This window comes from Sorex araneus, chromosome 7 (assembly GCF_027595985.1).
Source record: "Sorex araneus isolate mSorAra2 chromosome 7, mSorAra2.pri, whole genome shotgun sequence".
Lineage (NCBI taxonomy): Eukaryota > Metazoa > Chordata > Mammalia > Eulipotyphla > Soricidae > Sorex > Sorex araneus.
The window spans coordinates 3,894,888-3,921,766 of NC_073308.1; the positions used below are offsets into that span (position 1 = coordinate 3,894,888).

Genomic DNA, 26,879 nt, shown 5'->3' on the forward strand with positions numbered 1-26,879 from the left:
GAAAACCGTCGGTAGCAAAGGCACCGCCCATGAGAAGGACGCCGGGATGCCGGGCAACCTCGTGCCGGCTGTCAAGCAGTCCAGCGAGACGCAGTGGGAATATCACAACGTGGCCACCGACATCGTCTCTGCCTCACAGAAACCACACCCCGGAGACCAACTGGACATGCAACTCATCCAGCAGCTGTGGTCCTGATCCCCAACAGTGACGTGAGGAAGCTCATTGCTCACGGGATCCGGACTCTGAAATGGACCGCTCTGAGCCCCAGGTGAGGCTGGCGTGTGCCAAGCTCCTCTCCGGAACCGGCCTCCTGATGAAGCGTCTCAGTGAGCAGCAGGAAGTAAAGGTTCCCGAGGCAGAATGGGATACAGACCAGTGGAAGACTGAGAACTACATCAGTGAGAGAAGGAAGACCAGGGTGAGCAGAACAGCCAGAGGCAAGTGAAGTGAGAATAGATCTTTCTTTCTTTCTCTTTCTTTCTTTCTTTCTTTCTTTCTTTCTTTCTTTCTTTCTTTCTTTCTTTCTTTCTTTCTTTCTTTCTTTCTTTCTTTCTTTCTTTCTTTCTTTCTTTCTTTCTTTCTTTCTTTCTTTCTTTCTTTCTCTCTTTCTTTCTTTCTCTTTTTCTTTCTTTCTTTCTTTCTTTCTTTCTTTCTTTCTTTCTTTCTTTCTTTCTTTCTTTCTTTCTTTCTTTCTTTCTTTCTTTCTTTCTTTCTTCCTTTCCTTCTTTCTTTATTTCTTTCTCTCTCTCTCTCTTTCTTTCTTTCATGAAGAGGCTCATGCTGAGTGAACAGAACAGCCAGAGGCAAGTGAAATGAAAACAGATTTCTTTCTTTCTTTCTTTCCTTCTTTCTTCCTTTCTCTCTTTCTCTCTCTCCTTTTTTCTTTCTTTCTTTCTTTCTTTTGTTTTCTTTCTTTCTTTCTATTATTCTTTCTTCCTTTCTCTCTTTCTTTCACTTTCTTTCTTTCCTTCTTTCTTTCATTTCTTCCCTTCTTTCTTTCTTTCTTTCTTTCATTCTTCCTTCCTTCCTTCCTTTCTCTCTTTCTTTCTTTCTCTTTTTCTTTCCTTCTTTCTTCTTTCTTTCTTTCTTTCTTTGTTTCTTTCTTTCTTTCATTCTTTCTTTCTGTCTTTCTTCCTTTCTCTCTTTCTTCCTTTCTCTCTTTCTTCCTTTCATGGAGAGGCTCATGCTGAGTGAAATAAGTCAGAAGAAGGACAGACATAGAATGATTGCACTCATTTATGGGATGTAAAAAAAAAAGTAAAAACATAGTATGAGATTAACACCCAAGGACAGTTAGCAACAAGGGCCAGGATGAATGGTCCGTGGTTGGAAGCCTGCCTCAAGGGCTGGGAGAGAGGGCAGCTGGGATAGAGAAGGGATCACGATAACAATGATAGTTGGAAGGGATCACTCTGGATGGGAGATGTGTGCTGAAAGTGGGTAAAGGATGAAACATGATGACACTGGTGGAGGGATGGGTGTTCTAGCATTGTACGGCTGAAGCTGGATCACAATCAGGAAAGCTTTGTAACTCTATCTCACAGTGACCTGGCTCAGGGGTTTCCGGGCTCTCAGGCCATGCCATGAAAGAACATGAGCAGGAAGACCACAGTCTTATTCCTGACTCTCCCTCTCTTGCTTGCTCTCTTTTTTCATGGCCACACAACTTTTTTTAAAATTCAGAATGTTCACTGTCATCCCGTTGCTCATCGATTTGTTCAAGTGGGCACCAGTAACGTCTCTCATTGAGAGACTTATTGTTACTGTTTTTGGCATATCCAATACGCACGGGTAGCTTGCCAGGCTCTGCCCTGCTGGCTCCATACTCTAAGTAGCTTGCCGGACTCTCGGAGAGGGGCGGAGGAATCGAACACGAGTTGGCCTCGTGAAAGGCAAAAGCCCAACCACTGTGCTATCGCTCCAGCCCCAGAATGTTAGGTTACCATATTGTTTTATTATTACTTCCCTGCTTTTAATTGATTCACCGTGAGATAGTTACAAAGCTTTCATGTTTGACCTTCGGTCATATAATCATCAAACACCCATCCGTTCACTAATGCACATTTTCCACCATCAAAATCCCCAGTATTCCCCCCAAACCCCATTCCAACCCCTCCCCTGCTTGGTGGTAAACAATTTCCCCCATACTCTCTCTCTACTTTGGTTACATCCGATATTTAGACACCAGTCCCACCATGACTCAAACCTGCTAGAAAGACAATGCTAGAATTTCATGGCATTCCTATACACAAATAACGAGAGGAGAAAAAAGTGATATGAAAAAGGCAACCCTGGGGCTGGAGCGATAGCACAGCGGGTAGTTGCCTTGCATGGGGCTGACCCGGGTTCGATTCCCAGCATCCCATATTGTTGGATATCATTGGTTTGTCCTGCTCTCCTTGCAACTAGGAGCTTAGGTTTATCAGTCACACCCATCAAAGTGCTCCCGAGTCACTCCCATTCCTTTGTTTATCTGTAACCAGCTCTTCCCCTAATCTGACTCTGCTAATTTGTAAGGTCAGAACTTCCTAGGACACTGAATATTATAACATTGCCTTTCTCCCCTCTTTATGCCTTTTGAATAATTTACTTTAAAGCTATGTCTTTTTTGTATAGACACAAGAAGACAATATTATGTTTTTGTAACTTGGGACTTAATTGGCCTCGAATATTATTCCCTCCCGGGCATCTGCTTTCTCCACTTAAGCCTCAGTTGCCCTCAGTTCCTAGCACCCCAAAAGTAGGGTCCCGACGAGGGACAGGAAGGATCCAGGGCAAGCGGTGAGTTATGTGCTACCCTGGCATCGAGATGGGCCTGGCCAAAGTGCCTAATTCTTAACTATAAGTTAAGAGCTTGATCATAGACAAATGCTGTCATGATCCAAAAGTAATGATGAGACTAGGACCCTGCTAGGGATAGGAAAGACTGTTCTGGCCTGAGCACTGTAGTCTGAGATTGAGATGGCCCCAGGAGAGCAATTCTATAAGCTTTAATGCATCTCTTATTGTGTCCATACAAAATAATTAATATTATGAATTCTTATATGTTTGCTGGCTGAGGAGAAGAGAAACACATTCATGGGACTCTGCCCTTGGTGGACCCTCCTGCTGAAAGAGAATTAAGTCCTAGGCGAAGCATCCCCTGAGGGAAAGGAACCTTACCCTATTGCTGACCACACCTATGTGTATGCCCCAACCCCCTTATGCTGTGGAGATTTAACTAGGCTGTAAGAGTGGGTTGGGGGCCAGATCCACAGATCGAGAGAGAGACCGAGAGCCGGGAGAGAAGCAGAGAGAGAGAATGAAATAAACCGATCGAGCAACCAGTTTCGCCTTCTTCCTTCCATCGCCTGCCCCTTGACCGATGGCACACACAGTGGTTCCGGGGTACCGAACGTGGGCGGTGAGACAGAGCCGCCCAGAGAGCCCGCAGGTGCGCGCGCCCCCTCGGGGAAATTTAGTTTTTTACACCATATGGTCCCCTGAGCACCGCCAGGAGTAATTCCTGAGTGCAGAGCCAGGAGTAACCCCTGTGCATTGCCAGGTGTGACCCAAAAAAGAAAAAAAAAAGAAAAGAAAACGGCAACCCCATTCACAATCAGGCCTCAGAAAATCAAGTACCTTGGAATCAGCTTAACTAAGGAGGTAAAGGAACTGTACAAAGAAAACTACAAAACACTACTTCAAAAATAAAAGAGAACACAAGGAAATGGAAACACATCTCCTTTTCATGGATTGGGAAAATTAACAATGTCAAAATGGCAGTACTCCCCAAAGTATTATACAGATTCAGTGCGATCCTTATATGGGTACCCATGACATTCTTCAAAGACATGGATCAAACACTCCTGAAATTCATATGAAACAACAAGCACCACAAATAGTTAAAGCAATTCTCCAGAAAAAGAAGATGGGAGAGGGCATCACCTTCCCAAACTTCAAACTGTACTTCAAAGCAGTAATAATTAAAACAGCATGGTATTGGGACAAAAGTAGACCCACAGACCAGTGGAATAGGATTGAACATCCTTACACAAACCCTCAAATATATGAGCATATAGTCTTTGATAAGAGCAAGAAATGAAAAGTGAAGAAAGGAAAGTCTCCTTAACAAATGGTGCTGGCAAAACTGGACAACCACATGCCAAACAATGGGTTCAGACCTCTACTTAACACCATGCACAAAAGTCACATCAAAATGGATTAAAGAACTCAACATCAGACCCGAATCCATGAGGTACATTGAGGAAAAGGTCAGCAAAACCCTCTACGACATTGAAGCCAAAGGTATGTTCAAGAATGAAATGCCATTGACCAAACAAGTGGAAACAGAGATGAACAAATGGGACTATCTTAAGCTACTAAGTTTCTGTACCTCAAAGAAACCGTGACCAGAATACAAAGACAGTCTACAGAATGAGAATCCAGTTTAATTCCAGGTTTAACCTTTTTCATTTGTTTGTTTTAGTTAGGGGGCAAACACAGAGGTGCTCAGGGCCTACTCCCAGCTCAGTGCTCAGGGGTGGCTCCTGGAGCTGCTTGGAGTTGGAGACTAGGGGGTACCCTCTGCTGCCAGAGGTGGAATCTCATCTCCCAAGCATGTACCGTGTGCCGTAGACTGTTAAACTCTCCCTCTGGTCTCTCTGTTTAGTCTCTTGAATACTACCACATTGTTAAAAACTAAAAGGTACAGTATGTTTTTCCACCTCTTCACCACCAATTTTGATTGTCTGCCTCTTTCGTTGCTGCCAGCCTCCTGGTGAAAAGGGACAGCTCGACCTGGTTTGGTGTGTTTTTTCTTTTTGTTTTTAACTTAACTATTTTTTAAAATTTTATTTTCCCTTACCTTATATAGACACTGTGGCTTACAAAATTGTTCATGATGATTTGTTACAGACATTCAATTCCACCATCACTGCACCTTCCCACCACAATTATCTCCAGTTCTTCCAATGATCCCTTAAGCCTATCGACAAAGCAGGTACTCAGTAATTTATTTTATATTGCTTCTTATAATTTGCTAAAAGAATAATGAAAAAAAATTCCTCAGAAGAAAATTAGTGAAGATTGTGTATCTCACCCTGAAGCTATTTTTTTAGTTATTTTTAGTTTTGGGTGTTTTTTTGGTTTTTGTTTTTTGTTTTTGCCTTTTGGTTCACACTCGGTGATGGACAGGGGTTACTTCTGGCTCTACACTCAGGAATTTCTCCTGGCGGTGCTCAGGGGACCATATGGGATGCTGGGACTTGAACCTGGGTTGGTCGCGTACAAAGCAAATTCCCTATCTGCTGTGCTATCATTTCAGCCCCTTACCCTGTAGCTATTAAGCAATTGTACAAGACATTGCTAAGATGTTGTTATAGGGTATGCTTCTATGTTGGTACTTTCCTAATCAAGACTGGATGCCTTCTACTTTACATCCCACCCAGTCTGGTGTGCTACTCCTGGCTAATGAGTGTTGTATAGTTTGAGGTGTCACGTGGCTGCAATGCCCCTGTACATTCCAGTTAAATCCAAAGTTTTCAAGGGTGTGATAGAGGTGAAGTGAAATTCTTAACTGCTCATCTAGCCAAGGCATGCGATTCCGTGCCAGAGCGTAAGAATGTGGTCCTTTTGTGCCAGAGACCACCAGTGTGACAGTGATCCTCAAGGGTCTCCAGAGCTATACCTAGTGATGCTTAGAGTCAGATGGTGCCCGGCATCAAATCCAGGCCTGGTATGCACCACGGCCCCTAAACTTGGTCTTTATCATTTGCCACATAAATGTTTTCAGTTTATTTCAGTTTTGGGACCATACCCGGTGGCACTTAGGGCTTACTCCTGGCTCTGTGCTCAGGGGTCACTTCTGGCTGAACACCGGAGACCATATATGGTGATTGGGATCGAACCCAGGCTGTTCATATGCAAGGCAAATGGCTTACCCCTGTCCCAGAGCTCCATGAAAAGTTTTGAGTTTTGATGTAGTCCAGCGTCTATTTCCTTTTGTCACTTCGGGTTTGGGTGTTTGTAATTAAGATCCTAATTGCCAGGTGTAAGGTCATGAAAATTTATTTCTGTGCTTTTTCTTGGGAACGTGATTATTTGCTTTGGACTAGTTGAATAGGGAGACGACTCTTGGCTCTCTATTTGGGGGTCACACTGGCGATACTGAGGGGAACCTGCCATGCTGGGGATCAAATTGGGCCTCCCCTGTACAACTCATGCATTCAGTCTGCTGGGCAGCCCTCTGGCCCACCGCTTCATAGTTACGGAGTTAGCTCTTATTTTTAGATCCATGAGCCGCTTGAGCTCCCTTCTATGTCTGTTGTAAAAAGGCCCTGCGTCCGCTTACCCCTGCCCAGTCACTGAAGTCTGTTTTTCCTGCCTCTTCCTCGCCCCCTTAAGATTTCTCTGTATTTACAGTTCCCTTATTTTTGTGTACACCTCAGTAATATTTACATATGGCATATACTCTGTAGCTACTTTATGTATCCAATTCTGGAACATTCGTAGCCCACGACAACAGTGGTTTCCCAACCCGGGGTCTGTGGGTTGGTGCCAGCCTGTCCTGCCAGAAGGTTTCTGCCACTTTGTGACAAGTGATGGCCACTTTCCATGTGGCAAACCAGAGGCACGATTTTCACTTTGCAATGTTAGACTTTAAAATGAATCCACAAAGTGACGTTATAAATGATGCCTTTTGTTCCTGCCTTGTTGGTCTGCAAAAGATCACTCCCCTTTTCGCTGGTTCCACAGAAAAGGGTTGAAAACCACTGGCCCCCTGCCTTGGTTGTAACTGCGGGCTTTGGACTATGTGCAGGACAGCTGTCGGCCCACCAATGTGACAACGTCGAAGAACGCTGCTCTCGAAGGTTCCCTCCCCCACACAGAAAACACACTCTGACTGATCCCTTTTCCCCGGATGGCAGCACACAGAGTGTACTGTTTATGCCTAACATCTTCGGCTGAGTGAAATGACCGGGATCCACCTGTAAATACAGCAGGAGGCTGCGCTTGTCAGTTTTCCCTCTGTGCAGTAGTATCCCCTAGGAATACTCTAGATTATTATTATTATTAATATCTCTGGATTATTTCCAGGGTTAGATTATTATGAAGAAAGCTTCAGAGGTGGACATTGGTTGTTGTTCGGTTGTTGTTCTGTTGACACAGCCAGGTGTGTGGTCAGGGACTGGGGATTGATTGGGTCCCCGCATCCAACATGCCAAGCATGCACTCCAGCCCTTTCGACTCTCTCCCCAGCCCAGCTTTTGTGTTTTGTCATGGGGGCCATCCACGTGGGACTGGGGCTGATGGTGCCTGAAGTCCCCGTGCATCGCTGCTCACCCTGGCTCTGCAGGCCTGGTGCTCTGGCACCCAGAGGTGTGGTACTTGAGCCTGATGAGACTTAGGCCTGGAGGTGTTTGAGTCCGCCAGAACTCCTGACTGTGCATGGGAGAGCACACGAGTTGGCCATGGAACACCCGCCTTGCACATGCCAGCCCTATGCTCCACTGCTGAGCCCTACCCTGGCCAAGTCTAAAACCTGAGAGCCACTGGTTTTTGCTTCTTTACCAAAAAGAAGATGGCACTGGAGAGAGAGTGCAGCTGGTAGCCAGTCCAGAAACTAACTGGAGGCACTGGGATGGGGGAAGCCCAGCACAGGCCCTGTTGGGAAAGGTCCTAGAGCCACTCCCTCCCTGCCCCCATTCGTTTTCCTTGGGGAGTTGTGCCAGTGGCTCTGGCAGATTTGTTCAAAGGCTGTGCTGTGAATGGGCCCCAGTGGCCGCCCAGATTGACATGCTGTCCCCGTCACTAGCGAGGAAGCCCCTGTGGGTCTGAGGGTGGAAGCCCAGGAGGCTTAGTGCTGAGGCTCCCCAGTGCCTGACTGAGCAGGAGGGATGAGGAAGTGGTGAGGAGGGAAGATGAACTAAGACTCGGGGAGATGGGCAGCATACTGAAGATGTGGCAACAGAGGAAGGAGCAGTGGGCAGGAACTGTCAGTGCCTAGCGAGCTTCGACTCACAGGGCCTGGGATTTTCTGGTTCTTTCTTGGAAACAGTGTGGAGCAACCCTGGGTTGGTTGCAGTAAGAGACCCACTTAAGCTAGAAGAGGGAGAGCACGAGGAGTCTTTTTTTACAAATTGTATTTAATTTATTCATTTATTTTGTTTTTTACATCACACCCAGCAGTGCTCAAGGGTTACTACTGGCTCTGTACTCAGGAATTACTCCTGGCAGTGCTCTGGGGACTGTATGGGATGCTCGGGATCAAACCTGGGTCGGCCACATGCAAGGCAAATGCCTTACCTATTGTACTATCTCTCTGACCCCAAAAACGAGCAGTCTTGCAGAGCCCAGCCAAGGGGCTCAGGGGAACCTTGGGAAGCAAGTGGAAATAAATCTGCAAAGCTGCAAAGTGTTTGCAGGAGGATTCAGAGCCACCGTGTGTAAGGAGCTTCCTTAGCATGCAGCTGACCTGGGTTTGATCCCCAGCATCCTTTAAGGTCCCCTGAGGCTGGCAGAAGTAATTCCTGAGTGCAGAGCCAGCCAGGTGGGACCGAAAACCCGAGTCAGGTTGCCTCTGCTTTGCTGGTAACCTGGCTCCACAGCTCCCCCTGCACTCCAGCTTTCTCCACTCCTGATGGGCCCCTCAAGTTCCACCACTAAAGTCTTAAGTCTTAAAGTCTTAAGCAGCCATGAGGGTGGCTTTGGTCCAGCCTAAGTACCTGGGATGCAAAGTCCGATGGATCAGCTCCTGGTTCCAAAATTGGAGACACGGGAGCATTTGCACCAAACAATCGTGTCTGGTCGCAGCTAGCCACGCAACATTTTCAGTGGAAAAAGAAATGTCCCATTCCCCAGAGAGGTAGACACCCTCAAGCAGTCAGCTCAGCCATGGCGGGTGTTCCCATGGTTACTGAACTTCACTGCCCTTCACGGTGAACAGATAAATTAATTGTAGAAGCACCTGTCCTCTCCAGGTGACTGTGCGGTGTTGGGCAAACTCAGGTACCTCAGGGGTACTTATGACTGACTCTTTCAAGAGAGAGAGTCTGTGGGGCAAGGGTGGGGGCAACATTTTTCTTTAGCAACTCTCAGCCCAAGCAAACAGGGCCCATTCCTGTCATGGGAGAAAACTGTTTAAAATGTGGAAGCCCCCGAATGGGGTAGAGCAAAGGCCACAGATGAGGGCAATTGACAGGAACCATCAGAAGGGCCACAGGAGGCCGGAGCAGAGATCCACCACAAAGGAGACCCAAGGAGTGGCCACGGGGGCTCACAGAGCACTGGGTCAGGATGGATGAAGCCAGAACCAGTGTTTTGTCTCTACAGGCTGATGTGGAAGCTGTGCTGTGAGGGCCGACCACTCTCTTCCTGGGTGACAGAGTGTCCCCTGGAATGAGGCGGGGGAAGCCGGCCTGCTGTGGAGTTTTCCCAGAACTACTCTCGCTCCTCACTTGGGGATTCTCCATTTCTTCTGTCCTTTGCTTTCATTCTCTGTCACTTTCTTCCCTTCCCCATCACAAGCCAAATGGAGCCAGAGCCCCAGGACTAATGGGTTTCCAAGGGCTGCCTTCTCATTCTCATGCAAGTCTGGGCCCCTAGCTCCTGACTGTCATTCATAAAACCAAGGGGACCCCAATGAAATGTCTATATTTGGGGGTTCATTAAAGTATTCCTTGTACGAAGAAAGCGTTCACATTTTCCTGATCGAATTTGAGTGTCAAGGGCAATCGGATCGCTCAGGGTAGTAAAAGGAAGATAAAATTATTGTCCTCGAATGTTCATTGTGAAGTGGAGACCTGTGTGAACAGTTTCACAGGGTATTGGGAGAGTCAGTGAACTCTGTAATTACTGGTTTGAAACAGTATCAGACTCCAGGTAACATAACTAAAGCCAATCGTTTTCTATGGAGAGAGAAATCTCGGGTACAGCTTTATGATCTCGTATTGATTGAGGCATGGAAAATAGTGGTGGGTGGAGGAAGTGTGTCAGAATGCCAAAGATTTCAGCCTGCTATGGAAGAATGAACTAGAATTCAGATCATCTTTACAAAGTCCTGGATAGGGCTACAGCAATAGTACAGCAAATGTTGTGTTTGCCTTGTACGCAGCCGACCCAGGTTTGATTCCCAGCATCCCATATGGTCCACTGAGCGTCGCCAGGACTAATTCCTGAGTGCATGAGCCAGGAGTAATTCCTGAGTGCATGAGCCAGGAGTAATTCCTGTGCATCTCCAGGTGTGACACAAAAAAAGAAGAAAAAAAAGGAAAAAAGTGCTGGATGGAATCTATATCTCTGTTTTGTTTAGGGCAGGGCTATTTGGGACCACACCCAAGTGTCTGGGGCTATTCCTGAATGTCTTGCTCAGGAGTGACCCCTTGGAGTGCTGGGGATACACTCCCAGTCATCAACCAAAAACAGGAACATTAACGATTAGGGATGATCCTTTCTAAAAAGACGAGGGTGGGGGGCTCCCAACATGTTCCTTTATATTTTACATACTATTCCAAGGATCAGAGTTGGGTTGGCCACATGCGAGGCAAGCACTTTACCCTCTGTCCTATGTATCTTACACAGGATCTAATTTTTTGCTTTTGCACCACACCCGGTGATGTTCAGGGGTTATTCTTGACTATGCACTCAGGAATCACTCCTGGCAGTGCTCAGGAGACCATATGGGATGCTGGGGAACGAACCAGGCCACTCACATGCAAGGCAAGCACCCTACCACTGTTGATTTCATTTTCTTAGGAGGTGCCAATATGGAATGAAACCTGCTTAAGGACTTTTAGGGGTTAGCAGATCTCTGCCCAGGGGAGGCGCGGTGGAACAAAAGAACAAAAGAACAAAACCAAGACAACTCTTTCTGCAAAGGCACGGGGTTTATTCAAGCCAATATAGCTATATTGGGACCTTCAACTGTGCCTGAAAAGCAGCAAAGTCGAAGGCCTCGGAACTCAAAAAGAGAGCTGTTTTTAAACCCTTTTTGGGGAGAAAAGGGAAAATCACACATATTGGACCAAAGGAAATTACACCTATTAGATCAAAGGAAATCACATCTATGGATCAAAGGGGATCACACATATGTCACTTAATTTGCTTATCTCAACATTTGTTGACTTTTAACTGTTTCCCTGCAAATGCAAATGTTTGCTTACAGTTCCTAGGGCAGTTTGTTGGCCCATTTGGTGACAGTTTCCTGCCCAGCAGTCTGGAAAACCTCTTTCAAAGCAGCCAAGAAGTTACAAAGGCAAATTTAACCCTTAACCTGCCCTCCTCTTCAGACAATACAGGGCAATTTGCAGAAAAGGGACAGATGGAGGCATGTCCTACATGTAGCAGCCATCAGTACTGATAAAACTGGGGTGTGCCTTGAATCACTCATGTTCCTACTTTTGAGTTTTAACTACAGCAGATATAAAATGAGAAATGATGATGTGGTAGTTTCCAGACGTGTAGGTTTCCAGAACAGAAAAAAACAAGAATAAAATTAAGACTATGATTAAAGATTTTCCATTTGTAAAGCAACTTTAAGACTGAAGGGAATAAATTATTTTTAAAATTCTTCTTTATAAAACAATTATTAGCATTGTAGAGAAGTCACACTTAACTAATGCAATCAGTTTTTGTCTTAGAAAAGAAGAACATTGGTTATATTATCCTTTATGTTTTTTGGGAGGGGCCAAACCAGGCAATGCTCAGGGGTTTCTCCTAGCTCTGCACTCAGGAATTACTCCTGGTGGTCCTCAGGGGACCATATGGGATGTTAGGGATTGAACCTGATCAGCTGCATGCAAGGCAAATAAATACTCTCCCTGCTGTACTACTGCTCTGACCCCTGATTATATTATCCTTTTTTCAAGTGTAAAAATCTAAGCAAGCCGAAGTGCGTGTGCACTCGTGGGCTCTCAGGGCGGCTCTGTCTCACTGCCTGCATTCGGTCCTCTGGAACCGCTGTGTTTGGGCTGGATCGGGAAGGCTGTTGGCCAAAAACAGGCGAAGGAAGAAGGAGGACCAAGCTGGTTGCTGATTCGTTACCGTTTATTCAATCTTCCATCTTTCTCATCTCCCGCACTCCTAGCTCTGTCCTCTCTCTGGATCTACTGCAGCCTCTCATCTCCTCTTTTTCTCTCTCCCCCTTGCCCCTAGGCTACACACATCCAGGCAGCAAAGTCAACATAGGAAAGCCCTTCCTGAGGGCTCTCAGGTTCAAAGCCAATACTACCTAAGGGCATTCCAAAGCCCTTCCCCACTGTCAGCAGGCAAAATACCTCTTAAGGTGTTTTTCTCCTTTCCTTCCTCCAAGAACTTATTCAGTCTTAATACTAGTTATTTTTGTATGGACATAGCAAGAGACACATTGAGGCTTGCAAGGCAGCTCTCCTGGCAACATTTTGCCACAGACTCAGACTACAGCACTCAGGCCAGATTAATCACTCCTAACCCTAGCAGGGTCCAAATCTAGTTATCACTGTTTGGATCATGACAGCATTTGTCCATGACCAAGCTCTTCACTTATAGTTAAGCATTAGGCACTTTGGCCAGGCCCATCTCGATGCCAGGGTAGCACACAACTCACCGATTGCCCTGGGTCCGTCCCGTCCCTCGTAGGGACCCTGCTTTTGGGGGGTGCTAGGAAGTAAGGGCAGCTGAGGCTTAGGTCAGAGAACAGATGCCCAGGAGGAAAATATCATGTAGAGTCAAATGACTCCCAGGTTACAAAAGCATAGCATTTGCTAAGTCTTCCTGTGTCCATACAAAAGGACATGGCTCTGAATAAATTATACAAAGGACTCAAGAAGAGAAAAACAATATTTACAAGTCAACAGAACACAAAGAAAGAAGTTATAAATAAACTCAGAGGGATGGGATCACTGTGATGAGAGTAACCCAAAAAACCTAAACTACCTGAGGCTATGTTATCCTACATACCCCCCTTTTTCTTTTACAGAAACACAAAAATTTGAATAAGGAACAATTCCAAATCACAACATAATTCCAAATCACAATACAGTCTTATTAGTTGTACTAAGATTTCAGTCCAACCCTGGGCTCAGAGCAGTGCTTGTAGTAAAGCGTCCAATTGTCCTGCACTGTCCAGGGGTGATAAGAGTCACCAATGATAAGTCATGTAGTCCCATTTTGAAGAAATGAAGTGTCTGGATCAAAATTGAAGAGTTGTTCCTGTAACAGCATCAGTAGTGGTTGCAGCAATGAGTCTCAAGGGAGCAGCTATTAGGAGTCTGATAAATTTCAGGAATCAGTTGGGGAACACTGGAACAGGAGCATCACAACTCCTGGCAGGAGAACTTCAGCAGGGGAATGCAGCCATTCTTTGGTCAGGTTCCTCGGTAGTCCTAGAGGTGCAACCTAGCTTATGTCTGAGAAAAAACACTTTTTTAAAGTTATCAGAGACTTTGACAGTTGAGGTTTGGTCTCCATGCCTGTGAATAGAAAGAGTCAGAGGGAAGCTCCAATACAAAAGGATATCCTAGAGAGAAATGAAAAGGTGTTCCTGTTAAAAGCCATTCCTTTCTCCTTCAGGAAACTGTGAATTCCAAGGAAAGAGTAAAAGTAAAATACTGGTAATTCAGGATACTTGGTGTGGCATTGTCCAATCCACAACCTGTAAAAGAGGGGTATAAGAGATGCTCTTAATGTGATCTCATGTTATTTTAAAGGAGTTCAGAGGCCTTTTCTTCAGGTTCTCTGACGCTGGCTCATCTTCTTTCCTTGTGATTTCCAGCTTGGAGCTGGAATTTGAAGGGTTGTGAGTCTCTGGAGGTCTGAGATCCAAATCACATGGTTGAATTCTACTTCTTATGAGACATAATGGGATCCAAAGTTTCTCAGTGGGGTTATCATCTGTTGAAACAAAAGCATAGCCTTTTCCTCGAATGAGGAGTTTTCCTGCTACATTCAGTTGAGAAAATACCTCCTTTTTGTATTTGATTTAACATTCCATATGTCCACTGAAGATGCAGAGGTTGTGGGCTTATTGAAAAGGAGTTGTAGTAACTGTATCTGGGCAGGAAATATCCAAGGCCTTCCTGCCATCACTGGCTTCAGCGATTATACTGATTGGAGCTCTGAAGCTCCACACTGGGAAGAGGGGCTGAAACTGAGAACATCCCCAGATTTTGTGGGGCCTGACTCTGGCCCCCTTGCAGGTGTCCCGAGTTGGGGTCACCCACTGCATCAAAATTAAAGCGACAATCTCTGGCCCAATGATTTCCCCTCTTACACCGGGGACAGGGCCCAGGATGTGCTCTCACAGTAGAACAATCTTTACAAAAGTGGCCTGGTTTTCCACAATTAAAACATCTTTTCTGAGCTTGTCTCTGTAAGGCATAGACCTGCACCATATGTTTAACAGAACCAACATTCCAGCATGCTTTCAAGTACCCCATTATGTCTTCCTTCTCCTTAATAGGGCACAGAAAGGCCTGGCGGTTCTCATTAGCATTTTCAAAGGCCTATAGTTTAGTCAACAGCTCCTGAGTTTCCTTGTCCTTAACCTACATTTCAATGGCTTTCATCAACCTTCCTATGAAATCTGCATAAGGTTCTGAGGCTCTCTGGAAAATCTTTGTAAAACCTCCCTTAAATTCTGCATCTGGGGCTGGAGTGATAGCACAGAGGGCAGGGCGTTTGCCTTGCATGCGGCTGACCCGGGTTCGATTCCCAGCATCCCATATGGTCCCCTGAGCACGGCCAGGGGTAATTCCTGAGTGCAGAGCCAGGAATGACCCCTGAGCATTGCTGGATGGGACCCAAAAAGCAAAAAAAAAAAAAATTTCTGCATCTACATCAACCTTCTCCCACGCATGCAGGGCTGCATCATGGACATGAAGAAAAACAGCACACAGCAAGGTGACTTGCCTTTCTGGGTCACGCCATTTCCTTTCACCAATTAACATCTCATAAATCAACTTAATTCCTGAAAAGTTTTGTCCAGCATGGCCTAGGCCTTGAAGCTTTGCCTTGGCCTCATCACTGAGACACATTCTCCACTCCAAGTACTGAGAAGAGCTTTAGCAAGTCTTAGCAACCACATGAAAATCTTGAGATACCCAGTAGGCCTTTTTTGCTGCAGCCTGTAAGATACTCCCTACAGTACGAAGATGTAGGCCCATATGAGACACAGGCCTTTTTGAAACGACTGAGAGAATCCATCCTTAACCTGCGATAAGATGGATGCTGCTTCTGCTCTGCCTGGACTGGGCGATTGGGAGCATGTCCCAAGCGGTCTGGAGTCCCTCTCGGACTCAGAATCTGAGTAAGTGGTGGCAGACTCATAACTCGCATCACTTTCATCTGATGCACTGGAAGTAGAGCTATATTCACCAGCCTCAGAAATATTTTTACTATGAAAACCCTTTTGAGACTTAGGTGTGGAAGGAACTGAGGTCGTGTTATTTATAATATTCTCCTCCACATCAATTGTACTTTTCAAAAACAGGAGAATAGAATTAACAATCTCCCATGTAATCCAGAATTCCACGGGGATCTTAGTCCCTTCCTTAGATGCCTTATAGGCATTATTCTTAACTTTTTTCCAAGTCTTGGTTTCTAGAGTTCCTTCATCTGGGAACCACGGGTTAACCTTATAAACTACTTTAAAGCAGGACCGGAGTTGGTCTCTGGAAATGCAGAGTTCTGGGTCTCCTGTTCTGCAGAAGAAAAATGGAATCAAATCCATAAATGGCCTGCCCTGTTCAGTCTGGCTCGAGAAAATATGAAAGATGTTGGGAAGGCCCAGAATCTGCCCCATCTTAGTGGGGGAATGCTGTTAGGATTCCAATCCCCAGCACACTAAAAATCCTGTTCTCCCACTCACTTTCTAGACTGGGGGTGCACCGAACGCTATTCTTACCTTTGGACTGGGTTGCGCAGATGCAGTGAAGCTGAGGAGGGCTGAGGTGGTACCTTTCACGGTTCCCAGCGAGAGTGACAAAACCCTGTTGGTGTGGGAGCTGAGCCCTGACCCCAAGGTCAAAGCCTTGCATGTGAGCCAGGTCCGGAGGGCAGGACGGGGTGTTCCGGGAAAGGCGCCCCGAGCCCTGACTTCCCACCGTGGCCCCGCACCCTGTCCTGTGCCAAGGGAACCCTGGCTGTCAGCTCGCCGCGACACTTTCTCCTGCTGCACCCCGGGGCCCGTGCCCCTGCGACGCTGCTGCAGCCCGGGCTTGCAGAGTGCAGCGTGCTGGGGAAGTGGCTCCCCGCGCGGGGCCGGGGCGTGTGCGGGGAGGGTGGGCCTCGGCCGCGGACTGTGCGGTGGGTGACCGCGGCGGCCCCGCATCGTTCTCTGTCCGCAGCCTTCTCCCGCTTTGGCCTCCTGTATGCGGTGCGCGTCTTCGCCAACGCTGCGGCCGCCCCGCAGGGTTCCTACGCCATGGTCAAGTTTTATTCTGCGCGCGCCGCTCACTCAGCCCAAGGGGCCTGCGGCCGGCAGCCGCTCTTCTAGTCCTCTCCGCTGAAGGTGGGTCCGCACTCGGCGGGGGCCGGGCCCCGTGGGAAGCAGTGCTGGGCGGGGGCACCTTACACTGGCAGCTAGCCGCCCCCACCCACCAGCCTCCCGCTGCCTTGCAGAGTGTCCCCCAGAATCCGGGTAGCAGGCAGCCTGTCCCCCAGGGCTGCTGCTGCAGAAAGGCCAGGGCTGGTTGCAGGAAGAGACTCGCTGACAGGGTCAGAGCCAGTTCCCAGCCTCCTCTGGGCTTTGATGGGGTCCACCTGTGCGCTTGGCAGTCCTTTTGGCTGGAGGGACTCCCGGCCAGCGTCATCCCTCTGTCTTAAGCCAGCCGTTCCCGATGCCCACCCCCAGTTTCCCACTGTAAACTTTCTTCCCTTTGAGTGCACCCCGCCCCACAGTCTCCAGCTCCCGAATTCCGTCTCGCTTGGGCCTCATTTTGGTCCCATTCTTTTGTCTGACCCATTTCCATTCTTCTGTGGTTCGTTTCGCTTTTGGTGGAATAGAGTTGGGTGTGGAGGGGATGGGGATAAGAACCTAGGGGTCCCCCTCTCTGCTGTTTTCCCGTGCACGCCCCCCACCACTTCCCATGCCTCTGAATATATGAATGAGGATTATTCTTTTACAAAACTTTCATTTGATAATTCTAAGCCTTCTCTGATTGGCTCCCTGAACTGGCTTCTCACCCCTCATCTTGCTGGTCATTCTCACTCCCCATCCTTTCCTCCTTGCCTGCTCCTCCATCGGACATGAGAACACCCCTCCGTGGTGACCATAGACTCTGCTGCTCCTCTGCAGGCTCAACGCCTGCTTCAGTCCCTGCTCTATGCCCTATACATACCTATACTCAGGAGCACATATGATTGCCCCAACCACCACCTGGAATGATCCCAGAGCACAGAGCTCCGAGTAACTGATTGTTGCTGAGTATGGGTCTGAAACAAGAGCAACCACCAAAGTTTGTACAATTTGCTCTTCACAGCTATCTTATGAAACTTGTATTGAGAAGTCTTGGGTCGGCTGAATTAGATCTCTGTGGCAATTCGTTCCAATCCTCGAGTATGTCTCTTATGTCTTTAGATTCGTCTCAGCAGACATAAAGCAGTTCAACATCGTGCCCTTGCCCTAAACAGCTCCCAATGCCAGGAACTGGCAAGCTACTATTTTGGTTTCAATGGATGGTCTGAAAGGATTGTCAGGGTAGGAAGTGGAGAGAGTTCAAGTGCAGAGCCTGTGCCCACCGTGTTCAAGGCCCTGGCTTTTGTCCTGAGTACTGCACGACTCCACAGCACTGTGGGTTGTGACCCCAGCAGGCCCTGTGGACCGACAGACCTGGCAGATGAGAGTTGTCTAAGTGAAAGTGTCTGAGCCTCGGTCACACCCCAGAATCAGTAAAGATCTCAGTGAATTGACGGTGTTGTCCATATTCTACAACAGTTGTGTGCTCTGCATGTGCATGGTTGGTGTAGTTCATGAAAAGTTTTGCTTAATGTTGAAGTCACAGGTTACTTCAAGTGTTAGCCTGGATTGCTGGAGTTTCATTTTTATTTCTAATTAAACATTTTAAAGTCTACATTGAGATGTCCAGAAGGACCTTCAATCTAAAATCCAGCTTCAGGATCTTTCTGACCTCGAAGAAAGGGAAAATGAAGATATTGTGGCACCACTTCAGAAGCAAAGCGTGAAGATCTTCTGTGCTTTAGAGGTGGTATTGTCACCCTTTGATTGCAAGAGCCCTGGAGTTGGCATAGCCAAGGAAATTTTGGATAAACTGGAAGGTCTCTGTGGGGACTGGAATGGGGGTGTGGGAAAGAATTCATTCTCTCTCTCTCTCTCTCTCTCTCTCTCTCTCATCATATTTTCAGACATCAGAAACAGCCCTTTCCTTGCTAAGTTGCTAAAGCCTTGGGCAGATGTTTTTAACAATACTTGTTCAAATCTTAGGTAGTAACCACAGAACCATTGTTTTTTTTTTTGGGGAGGGGAAGTGCTAGGGACACCTGATGATACTCCTTGCTCAGCACTCGAAATCACTCCTGGAGGTGCTCAGAGGACTCTGTGGGATGCTGGAGATCAAGCCTGGGTTGGCAAGTGCCCTACCTGCTGTTCTGTCACTCTGACAGAACCTTGAACTTCACAATTTTAGAGCTGTCTTCCTACCAAGAAGCTTAGGGGTATGGAGATGGGAACAGTGTTTCTCCTATTTGGAGTAATAATCTTCTTTGTTCCAAAGTATCTTTCAAGTATAGATCATGTGTAATCTTCTGTTATCCCAGCAAATTCTTCATCTAGATAATGAAATAAACTAATATAAATGTTTTTTCCCCCAGAATCTGTGGCACGTAGGCTTAGGGTATTCAGTCAAAGGCAGGGCTGTTAGTGAAAGAACTGGAACAGCCTCTGTTGGTGAATCTTAGGGAGAGACCAGCTCATCTATGCCACTACCAACCCTTTCTCAATCTCCTGTGGGTTTTTTTTGTTTGTTTAATTTTATAGAGTAATTCACATTATTGGATTACATTTAATATTCAAACACCAATCCCACCACCATTACACCTTCCTACCACCATATTTTGGGTGTTTCCATCCCGATCTCGAACTCCAGCCCCAAAGCAGAAAGAAAGAATTTATTTTGTATTGTTTGCTCTGAATCAACTGTTGAATATGCTCCAAAAAAGTTTCCTTAGAGGAAAGTATGTGAAGATTGCTGTATTTCCCTCAGGGACCATTAAGCCCTACAATAAGAGATTATTGATATGTTGTTAAAGGTTGAGCCTTGTGTAAAATGTAAAATGTATTTCCCTCTGTAAAAATGTATTTCCCTCTGAGATTGGTTGCCTCCTACTTCAAACCCCATCAACTGTGGTGTACTGCTCTTGGAATATTAGTGATGCGAGGTATGTCAACTTCCTAGTTTATAGTAGTGTAATCTGTAGGTGTCTAGCTTCACTTTGCCTATTTGAAATACATAATCAGTGTGAGCTCTGTGCCATGATCTTGACTGATTTCTCCCATCTAGTTCACTTATTCAGGAATGTACAGAATACATCAGACAGCAAAAATGTATGGTAATAGCCCTGACAGAATATACCTACCACAGAGCCTTTGAGACATAGCCTTGTTGAGCGGTATGGGCCATGTAGCAGCAAAGGATAGGGTTAATGTTTTGCTAACTTGCTTGATTGCTTTCTGTAACTTGCTAAATTGCCTTCTGTAACTTGCTAACTTACTTGATCACTCTCTGTAAAATAATACCTTGCAGTATGACCTAAGCTACACAAAACAAGGACCTGTTTCAGGAAATGAAACTGCCCAGACGCCTGGTAATGTCCAGGAAAGGCACGGACATATGGCGAAATTTTCTCTAGCAAAGCAGAATGTCACTGATGACCCCCCTTGATCCCAAAAAATGAAGATGTTGATCAAAGTTACCTTGGAAAAATGGGAAAAATGAGAATAATGATCAAAGTAATCTTATTTACTAAGGTGTATAAAAAGAGTCTGAACTCTGTATACGGGGCTCTCTTTCTCTCTCTCTAACCCTCCTCTGCGTAGGAGTGAAAGCGGAGGGAGAGCCCCAGCGTGCTGGCCTGAATAAATCCCCTTGCTGTTGCAGAAGGAGCAGTTTCGGTTTTGTTCCTTCACGCCTCCCCCCTCCCCCTGGCAGAGATCTGCTCGACCCTAACATTGTGTGGTGCCTTCCCTTACTCACTAAGATCATGATGTAGTTCTCTTTTTCTTTCTTTCTTTCTTTCTTTCTTTCTTTCTTTCTTTCTTTCTTTCTTTCTTTCTTTCTTTCTTTCTTTCTTTCTTTATCTATCTATCTATTTACTTATTTATTCATTTATTCATTTATTTATTTATTTCCTGCACAGCAGAGCCTGGCAAGCTACCAGTGGTGTATTCAATATGCCAAAAACTGTAACAAGTCTCAAAATGGAGACATTACTGGTGCCCGCTGGAGCAAATCAATGAGCAAAGGGATGAGAGTGATACAGTGATACAGTGATTTATTTATTTTTAATTTTTAAAAACGTTTTGGGTCACACCCAGCAATGCTCAGGGGTTACTCCTGGCTCCAAACTCAGAAATTACTTTTGGCAGTCCTGGCTCTGCACTCAGAAATTACTTTTGGCAGTGCAGGGGAAACCAAATGTGATTTCGGGGATCGAACATGGATCCACTGCATACAAGGCAGAGTCCATACCTGCTATAGTATTGCTTCATCTCCAGTTCTCTTTTTAGACTTCATTTAAGTCAGTTAATACAGATTGGCATTGTAAATCTATTTGTTTGGGTTGGATTTAGGATCATAATTATGACTCAGAAGTTTGCTATTCAAAAGGCTGTGTCAGATGCATTTCAGAAACTGCTCATTGTGGTTTTAGGTAAGACTTTTCTCAGTTGTCCTTGAAGTACTGCAGTTTTCTTATTTGAAGAGCAAATAAATTGAATTTGAGAAGTCAATTTTATTGAAAATGCACTGTGGCACTGTCATTCCATTGTTCATCGATTTGCTGGAGCACGCACCAGTAACATCTCCATTTTGAGATTTGTTGTTACTGTTTTTGGCATATTGAATGTGCCATGGTTAGCTTGCCAGGCTCTGCCGTGTGGTTCAGATACTCTCGGTAGCTTGCCAGGCTCTCTGAGAGGGAAGGAATAATCGAACACGGGTTGGCCGTGTGCAAGGCAAATGCCCTACCTGCTTTGCTATTGCTCCAGCCCTATATTGAAAATAATGGAAATAGTAGTACTTCCTATTCTTTTATTCACTAGATGCTTTTCAGAAGTCTCAAATTTGTTCTTTGTGGAACCTGTGAAAAATAATTACAGTAAATATTACCCCCAATGTATAAATATAGAATAGTTTAGATTGTAGAGTGTTTGATCCAATTCTTCTTTCTCAATTGCTAGTCAATAAAACAGAATAGTATAGTGGTTATAAACTTCAGACTCCTGTTTAAGTACTAGCTCTGTTCATTTTTCTGCCTTTGGACTGGAGCAATAGCACAGCGGGTAGGGTGTTTCCCTTGCATGAGGCCGACCCAGGTTCGATTCCACTGTCCCTCTCGGAGAGCCCAGTGAGCTACTGAGAGTATCCTGCCCGCACAGCAGAGCCTGGCAAGCTACCCGTGGCATATTCGATATGCCAAAAACAGTAACAACAAATCTCACAATGGAGATGTTACTGGTGCCTGCTCAAGCAAATCGATGAACAACGGGATGACAGTACTCCAGTGCTCCTTACTTTTCTGGGTTTTGGGCCACACCTGCTGATGCTTAGGGCTGACTCCTGGCTCTGTGTTCAGGGACCACTGCTAGCAGGACTTGGGGAACCACATGGGATTCCGGGACTCATCCTGGGTTGGCTTCATGCAGGGCAAATGTACTATCCACTGTAATATTACTCTGGCCCCTCTGTCTCAGTTTTTAAATGTAACTGTAGGTCTTCTAAACAGATATGCGAAGGTATTTCTAAGCTACAGTTTTCTGAAAAAATATACTTTTAATTTAGCTGACCTTATGGGCAATATTGTAAAAGTAAATACTTAACGCTTACATTTGTGGAATATAAAGTAACAGTGGGAGACTAGCACCCAAGGATAGTAGAGAATGAGACCAGGAGGATTGCTCACAGCTTGGATGCTAGCCTCACATGCTGGTGCATGTGGGACAGCTCAGATAGAGAAGGGAACACCAAGTCAAGAATGCTTGGAGGGCCCATTTGGGATGGGAGATGTGTGCTGGAGACTACAGACCAAACATGATGGCCACTTAATGCCTATATTGCTAACCACAACACCCAAAGGAAGAGAGTAAAAGGGAATGTACCTACCACAGAGTGGGAGGAGGGGTGTCATGGAGAGATACTGGGAACATTGGCAGTGGAGGATGGGCACTGGTGGAGGAATGGGTACTCAGTCATTCTATGACTGAAATGTAAGCATGAAAGTTTGTTCGTCTGTAACTGTTGTACCTCACAGTGATTCATTAAAAACAAGAAAATAAAGACATCAAATAATAAAAATTAATAAATAATATTTAAAAAACTTACCTAGAATTTAGTAACAGACAAAATATTCTAATTATTGCTACTGTTTTCCTACTGAACAGGAAACTCAACTGGCATCAGTTCAGGGTTGGTTTTCAGCACTGACATATTGAGTGGTTGTGATTTTATACAACAAACAACTATGTATTGTGAATCTTCACTGTGATTCTGCTGGGGCCAGGAAACAGCTGAGAGACGTAGTGCACATGCTGTGCATGTGGAAGGCCAAGGTTGGATTCCTGGCAACACATGGGTATCCAGGAGCACCCCCAAGTACCCAGCTCGGGAGAAGACACTAAACACTGCTGAGTGTGATCCCAAATAAAAACAAATAATGGTCATACTATTTAAGATTTTAAAATTTTTTCCTCTTATGAAATTTAATAGTGCTATGAATATTGCCGGCTGTGCCAGAAGGAAACTGAAGAATCAGTAGAGAATCCACAAACAGAATTGCTCTCCTTGCTCTATAGCCCTGCAGTCTTAGAGACAGAAATTTTAAGCTGTCAGAGACCTTATTTACTTACACGAGTAGACCCGGAGTTGACTTCAGCCTTCCAGTCTGGGTAATTCTTCTAGGAAAAGTGACTTCTTTGGTCAGTTGGTAGAATTTCTGTCAACTATAGGAACATTTAAGAACCAATGGGGGCTTAAGAAGATGATACTGGAGCCAAGGCACCTGCCTTGCACATCCCTGCCATGGCATATGGTCCCCTCTAGCACCACCAGGGAGCACAGAGCCAGCAATAGCCCCTGAGTACCAGAAGATATGATCCCCACACCCAAAATATAAAGAAACAAAAGAAGCAGTGGGTTGGACAGATAGCTCAGCAGACTGGGCACATTCTTGGCATGCAGGAAGCATAGTTTCAGTTCCAGCTCAGCATGGCATTACTAGGAGTGACTCCCAAGTACGAAGTGGGTATAATCCCTGAGCACCATCGAGTCTGACTTCAAAACAGAGAAACAAAAAGAACCAAACTTAATTTCTGCATTGAAAAGGAAAATGCTCTTATTTTATGCCTTAAAAATAAAATTATTGGATGTATAACGGGAGTACACACCAGTATCGTTGTATACTGCCTTTATAGAAATAACATTTTAGACAGTAATTTTTCTTTTTTGCTTTTTGGGTCACACCTGGCGATGCACAGGGGTTACTCCTGGCTCTGCACTCAGGAATTACCCCTGGCGGTGTTCAGGGGACCATATGGGATGCTGGGGGTCGAACCCGGGTTGGCCTCGTGCGAGGCAAATGTCCTACCCAATTTAGACAGTAATTTTGAATTTATCCTTGTTAACTTTATTTCAGAAAGTGGTAAAATACCTGTGGAATATAGGCCTTTTGAGGAGCTGACTGATGCCAGAACTACATGATTTAATTCAAGTATGTGAAGAGAAAAACACAAGGATAACATACAGAATATGGCTATAATTCAAAATAATGAGCCGACCTTGGAAATTTTTAGCATATGCAGTCAATTCTACCATCCCCAGAAAAAAAATGAACTCTAAAACTTTATTTGAGGGAATTTCTGAAGTTTTCCTGAAGTCCTGGCCCTTGGTTCTAAACTCTTATTTGAAATTTGGAGAGTTTTCCCACCGCTGCCGAGATGTGACCCCGGGGGCCGCACGCGCGTGCGGCTCCTCCACAGCTGCACGAGCATGAATCCAGACCCAGCTTCACCAACTTCAACATGGGCTGCTCCTTGCAGACTGTCTCCAGCCAGAGAACTAAGCCTTGACCCCATGCCCGCCTAGGAGGGGAAAGGTATTTCTCTCGCGAGCCTGTCCCTTCCCGGGGATGAAGGGCGTGGGGACCGCCATATTATGACGACCACTGATGGGGTTTACAAGCTTGCAATGATTCAATATCCGGAAGAAATCTTCCTGGACTTAGTTGTTAAAGTACAGAAATACAAAACCGCAGTAGCGGCCGCGCGACCTCATCTCTCTTCACAACAGGTCTGACTCTAGTGGGGTGCTCCTAATAATAATGGTGAGGTTTGTGTTGAAATATTGAATGTAACCAAAGTAAATAGAAAGTTAAGTGAAATTTATCAGTTACAAGGCGGGGTGGGGTGCGGGGGTAGGTGGGATGGGAGGTGTACTGTGTTTTTTTTTTTTCTTTGGTGGTGGGATATGGGCACTGGTGAAGGGATGGCTGTTTCAGCATTTTATGACTAAGACTTAAGCCTGAAAGCATTGTAATTTTCCACATGGTGATTCAATAAAATAAAATTTAAAAAAAGAAGAAGAAAATAAATTAGCCTACATTTAAAAATAAAAGAAATTTGGAGAGTTTTAAGTGCCCTCTGAGTTCTGTCAGAGAAATACCTTTTTGAAATCCCCTTAAACAGGATCTAGGGATTTTGGCCTTAATTGTGATTATGTTGCAGCATTTGAAAAGTTACATTTTTTTCAAGTAAGATACAATACCTAGAGCTCATTATCTCATATATATCTTGTATGAAACATTTTATGAAAGAACATTTCTCTTAAACAAGTGCACCGTATTCCAAATTAGGAATTAATTTGCTAATTTCCAGGAGAAAATATAAATGCACTATTTAACTGTGTGTGTTCTAGTGATGGCGGAAGGAGGGGCTGGGTGCAGAGGGGTGGGAGTAGGCGGGAAAATGTGTTTCATACCATTGGGATTAAATTTGGAGTTGGACATATGTAATTAATGTGGCTCAAAATCAGACAATGTATTTTCAAAGTTAGGAAAAGAAAGGGAGAGAAAAGGTGTTGTGTTCCTCTTTTTAAAAATATTATTTTGTTTGTAAAATAATTTTTATTTGTGGAGTAGGTAGCGTGGCTCACACTTGGCACTGATCAGAAATTACCTGGCCTCTCTCTTCCTTATAATCACTTGTCAAAGTGCTCAGAGGACCAGGTGATGGTAGGAAGCAAATCCAAACCTTTCTCCTGCAAAGCATGTGCTCAGTCTTTTGAACTCTTGATCTAGTTATGCAAAATAATTTTTCAAATAGTTTAAAACAAACACATCAAGAAAACTTCAAACACCTATACTTGGATCTTAACAAGACTAGCTCAGGAGCCTGAGACATAGTTATTCAGGCTGGAGCATGGACTGTGCGCGAGGGAGACCTGGGTTTGATACCTGCCACTGCATGGCCTCCGGAGCACTGCCAGGAGCAACCTCAAACAGCTCCAGGTGTGGCCCCCAAACAAACAAAAACGTCCACCTTATTATGAAATGTGAGAAGACATTTAGTACTAATGCCAAAGAATTCAGAAAACTAACACCCATCCCTAAATGAGGACTCTCTTGGAACCAACTCCATTCAAAGCTCTCTACTCAACTAGACACTGGGAGGAAGCCCCTTCACATGGAATGTATATTCTAGAAGTGTGAGATAATGAAAACTGAAATCCATGAGAAGGACTGTGAAGAAAGTTAAATGGGTGCTAGTCACAGTATTGCAAGAGAGCCCTGTTACATTCTGACATTAAGCTCTTCAGTGGTCTCTCCAGGAGTGCTAGAAAGGCAGGCAGCCCTCTAGAAAGGGGCTTGCTACTTTTTCTCTATGAATTAATGTTGAGCTCCATGCAAGAAAGGGGGTTTTGCCCCAGGCCAGTGTAAAGGAGTGTATATGAGTGTTCATTCGTTTATGGTCAGTCTCCCAGAATAAACTGTTTATGGCCCCAGAGCCCTCCTTCAGAAAATTTTGGGTCAGTGGTTCCATGCTATCCCCTCTCTAGGAGAGTATTAATCAGAGATACTGAGAGTTTAAAGGAAATGAGAACATTTGGGAACCCCCATCCATCCTAAGTAGTGCTCCTTTTGCAGGTCAGCTAGCTTTCTTGGAAGCAGGATGGGCCAGGGGAGGAAGAATGTGTCTCGGATTTCAGTAGTGAGGAGGACACACCAAGACCACCACAACTGGACTAGTACTGTTGAATTCGCCAGTGTGCCCAATGGGGGACACACTGTTCCTTCCCCTCCCCACCCCCACCACAGGGCTAGGCCCAGAGTCGTTGGCAGTCCCAGTCCTGTTTGGCTGGCAGGGGAGGCTGGGGGTGGGCGGAGAAGGTGGGAAGAGGACCTGATTGGACGTCTTTGGTGCCTTTCAAGTGCCTTTCTGGGTCCTGCTGGTTCCCCAATAAAGGCAGCATAAAGGGGCTGTGGGGGAGGGGCGCGGGGTTGCTAAAGGTGTGCCGTTGCTAAGGTCCTCAGTGCCTAAGGGTGCCACGGATCTCCTGGCTGCCACAATGGCTGGCCTCGGGTCCGGACGCCCGCGCCCTAGTGGCTTGGACCATGGCTCTCGAGTTAATCCGAGTGTCATGTCCTGGCAACAGCGATATGTCCTGTGTCTACTCTTGTGGCCACCAATGTGGCTGCT

General features: G+C 45.6%; 1 pseudogene; it reads left to right on the top strand.

Annotated features, from left to right (window-relative positions):
- The first annotated feature begins 248 nt into the window (after positions 1 to 248).
- LOC129406539 (RAD52 motif-containing protein 1-like) lies at positions 249 to 23,886 on the top strand (annotated as a pseudogene).
- Positions 23,887 to 26,879: the final 2,993 nt, after the last annotated feature.